Raw genomic sequence first — 5,000 nt, 5'->3', positions numbered from 1 at the left:
CTCTCTCTCGTGTACGTATACGGTCATTGCCAGACCGTTATATACGGCTCTGTTTCTAATGCTCAACAAATTTCGATCCTTTGTCCTGGGCAGTCATAAAGTCCCGAGGTTTAGCAGGGGTGCTGTTATAGGGGTAGGCGTAGGGAGGGGAGGGTGGGACCTGTTATTGGGTGTAGGGGTAGGGGGAGGGATATGGGATGGGGAGGAAGGGGAGGGGAGTGGGAGCCTGTTATTGGGGTAGGGAGGGGAGGAAAGGGGAAGGGAGCTGTTATTGGGCTAGGGAGGGATATGGGATGGGGAGGGGAAAGGGGAGGGGAAGTGGGAGCTTGTTATTGGGGTAGGGGTAGGGGAGGGATAGGGAAGGGGAGAGGGAGTGGAAGCTCGTTACTGGGGTAGGGGGGGGGAAAGGGGGAGGGGAGAAGGTTCCTCTTTGCAAAGGGGACTTGGCAATTAAAGAAAACACCGAAAGGAATGATATTGCCCTGATTTTCTCTCTCTCTCTCTCTCTCTCTCTCTCTCTCTCTCTCTCTCTCTCTCTCTCTCTCTCTCTCTTTTATTTCTACTATTTTTTTTTTATTTGCAAGGCAGGTTTTAAACAGAAGGCTGACAGGGTACGATCTCATTCTTTCAGAGAAGTTCATGCGCGCGCGCGCTTGCGGGCGAATACACACACACACATACACACGTAGATGGACAGGTAGATAAATATGTTGTTTGGTGTACAGGGAGTTTATCCTTAATTCAGCAATTAAATTAGGTATGTTGTTGCAGATATATATATATATATATATATATATATATATATATATATATATATATATATATATATATATATATAATTAGACTTAACAAAAGAATATTGTTTTTCCAACCCATGCCATTCTCTCATTCATCTCTCTTATTCCTACATCAAAGGAGAATTTTCCTACCCTCATTTCGACAGTATTAAACGAAAGCTACCCTCATTAATATCCTTAGGGATTGCCTCTCCTTGCTTTGTTTACTGACATTATCCCGATTGCTTTGACTGAGTTGCTGATTTACGATCCATTGTCTCCTGAGGATCTAGCGTGACGGGAATTCTAATCTGGCGCTTGTCTTCGGATTCCGTGTCACGTGAAATTATTGTATCTTTCGTAAATGACAAAGTCTTGTTTGCAGTGACTTAGTGTTATGTTCGTTATGATCATAATTTATTCCTTTTTAGTTTTTTGTAAAAGAAAATTATTGTGCCGGCTTTGTAGGTCCGTCCGCATATTCAGTCCGTACTTTTTTCTGTCCTCACTTTTTTTGTCTGCACTTTTTTCTGTCCGCACTTTTTCTGTCCGCACTTTTTCTGTCCGCCCTCAGATCTTAAAAACTACTGAGGCTAAAGGGCTGCAAATTGGTATGTTGATCATCTACCCTCCAATCATCAAACATACCAAATTGCAGCCCTCTAGCCTCAGTAGTTTTTATTTTATTTAAGGTTAAATTTAGCCATAATCTTGCTTCTGGCAACGATATAGGGTAGACCACCACCGGACCTTGGTTAAAGTTTCATGAGCCGCGGCTCTCCATCTTACCGCGAATCTCTGTTTATATTTTATATTTTTGTGTACTGAATTATAGATAAAAGAAGAAAACAATGATTATCTTCCATTTGAGCACTATATATATATATATATATATATATATATATATATATATATATATATATATATGTATATATATATATATATATATATATATATATATATATATATATATATATATATATGTATATATATATATATATATATATATATATATATATATATATATATATATATACCTGTATATATATATGTATAAATTTCTGACTCATCAGGATCAGAACAGTCTTTCAATTGAAGACAAGAACCATGCCAACTGAAAGACCTGGGTTCGATCTGATGTGAGTCAGAATTTATTCTGTTCCACACGTGATTGTGTTGATTATATATATATATATATATATATATATATATATATATATATATATATATATATATATATATATATATATATATATATATATATACAAGACCAGGGCTAGAACTAGATTACAATAAAAGCTTGAAACCTTCCCAAAGGTAGAAAGATTCGAAGCATTGGTTTTATATAGACCTGTCTATAGTGCAGTAGTTCAATTTTCAAACAATAGCTGGCAGTCGAGTCAAATCATTCTGATCAGCTTTGGAATCACCCTCAAGTTTATTTTACTAACTTGAACCTCCGAGGTCATAAAAGGCATGTGAAGTAGGGATCATTCCCATTACAGAAGTCATTTATTTTGAGTCTGACCTCACCTACAGGGTCAATTAGGTTAGTCAATACAGCAGATAGGTTAGAGATCAGCCTGAATTTTCTTTCTTTCTCTTTAGCTATATACTGTATGTGTATATACACGCTATAAAGTAGAACTATACTACAGAAATCTTTTATATAGAAAAAATCTTCTCTCATAATGCGGACTTAGCTTGAGAAAATATTTTAAAGCTTCCTTTAACAGTGTGAAGACGTTATTGTTGCAATGAGTCATCCTGGATGAATTTTCTTTTGTGTGGATGGCCTTATCCACCATTGTAAGATGTTTTTAACATTCTTTACAATTATCTCTTTTGATTTATTGATTCATTTCATTGCATCAAACAATATTTAACATTTCCTATTGATTTATTGAGACGCTTCATTGCAATTAAACAATTTATAACATTTCTCTTTTGATTTATTGACGCACTTCATTGCAATCAAACAATATTTAACATTTCCTGTTTTTTTATTGATACACTTCGTTGCAATTCAACAATTTTTAACATTTCCCTTATGATTTATTGATGCATTTCATTGCAATTAAACAATATTTAACATTTTCTATTGATTTATTGATACGCTTCATTGCAATTAAACAGTTTTTAACATTTCCCTTTTGATTTATTAATGCATTGCAAGCAAACATATTTTAACATTTTTCTTCATTTTAAGGTAAGTAATTTTTAGTCATTTCCAAGCACCTGAGAAAGTAATCGCCCTAAGTAATATTCATAAAACATACCGTAGATAATCCCCCGTGTCAGAACGCAAGTAATGTATACCTCAAAGTAATCCCTTTGTAATCCTTTATATAATATCTCCCGAAGTATAGTGGTCAGAAACTATATAAACAGAACAGTTTTCCCCCTTACTATTTTCCGTCAATTTCCCGGGAGCGGGCGGGGGCAGGGGGTACTTGCATATAAATTCTTATCTTTCTTTTAGTATTGTATATATATATATATATATATATATATATATATATATATATATATATATATATATATATATATATATATATATATATATATATATATATATATATAATGTATAATATATATATATATATATATATATATATATATATATATATATATAATATATATATAATATATATATATATATATATATATATATATATATATATATATATAAATTATAATACTCTGATGGCATTGTATTGTCAGTAGCCTTACCATTATTTATGTAGTCGTTATTATGATGGTAATAACGCTGACAGTGATAAAAAAACTGGGAGATAATTTCCCATCGGTAATGCAAAAAAAGCTCGGAGATCATTTCCCATCAGTAATCTCCCAAAATGAAGCTCGGCGGTAATTTCCCATCAGAGATGCAAAAAAAGCTCGGGGATAATTTCCGATCGGTGTTCCAAAAATCTCGGAGATAATTTCCCGTGAGTGATCCCAAAATCTTTAGATAATTCCCCATCAGTGATGCAAAAGAGCTCGGAGAAAATTTCCCATCAGGGATCCAAAAGAGCTCAGAGATAATCTCCCATCAGTAAGGCAAAAACGCTCGGAAATAATTTCCCATAAGCGACCAAAAAGAACTCCGAGATAATTTAACATCAATGATCTAAAAACGCTCGGAGCTTATTTCCAGTCAGTTATCCAAAAATGCTCGGAGATAATTTCCCATCAGAGATACAGAAAAGTTCGGAGATAATTTCCCATAAGAGATCAAAAAAAGCTCGGAGATAATTTCCCGTCAGTGATCCGAAAAGGCTCGGAGATAACTCCCCATCAATAATCCCAAAGAAGCTCGGAGATAATTTCTCATTAGTGATCCAAAAAAATCTCGGAGGTAATTTCCCATCAATGATCCAGAAAAGCTCGGAGGTAATTTCCCATCACCAGAAAATTTCTCGCAGACCCAGATCTCTCTAATGTCTCATCACCAGCTATGACTCGGAGATAATTTCCCATTACCAGGAGATTTCCTTCAGTCCCCGATCTCTCCTCTCCCAGCTCGGAATCGGAGGTAATTTCTCATCACCAGGAAATCTCCTGAAGTCCTCGATCTCTCGTCTCTCTGCTCTGACTCGGAGATAATTTCCCATTACCAAGAGATTTCCATCGTCTCAGATCTCTCGCCTCTCAGCTCTGACCCAGAGAGACATCAGAAGATAATTTCCCATCAGTAATAAGAAAAAGCCTTGGAGACAATTTCCCGTCATTGATTCAAAAACCCTTGGAGATAATTTCCCATCCCCAGGAGATTTCCTTTAGTCCCCGATCTCTCATCTCTCAGCTCTGACTCACAGAAACATCATAAGATAATTTCCCATCAGTGATCCAAAAAATCTTGGAGATGATTTCCCATCAGTGATCCAAAAACCCTCGGAGATAATTTCCCATCGCAAGGAGATTTCCTTCAGTCTCCGATCTCTCAGCTCTGACCTAGAGAGAGAGAGAGAGAGAGAGAGAGAGAGATCCATGTGGTGACGTTGGACCTTAGTCACGGTGTGAGATTTCAGACGCCGATTCCCAAATTAAAATTTCATTTATGGCTGTGTTCGTCATACGATCGTCTCTTGTTTTTTTTTTTTTTTTTTTTGTCAGGTCCAACGGACTACGATCTTTCTTATAGATGAGGTCATGTCGAGTATATAATATCAAGTCTCCAGCGCTGTGTGAGTTTCAGAGATGAGATTTAGAGATAGGTAG

The sequence above is a fragment of the Macrobrachium rosenbergii genome, chromosome 17 (genome assembly GCF_040412425.1).
Source record: "Macrobrachium rosenbergii isolate ZJJX-2024 chromosome 17, ASM4041242v1, whole genome shotgun sequence".
NCBI lineage: Eukaryota > Metazoa > Arthropoda > Malacostraca > Decapoda > Palaemonidae > Macrobrachium > Macrobrachium rosenbergii.
The sequence above is the reverse complement of the archived record's forward strand: the minus strand, read 5'-3'. Positions refer to the sequence as shown.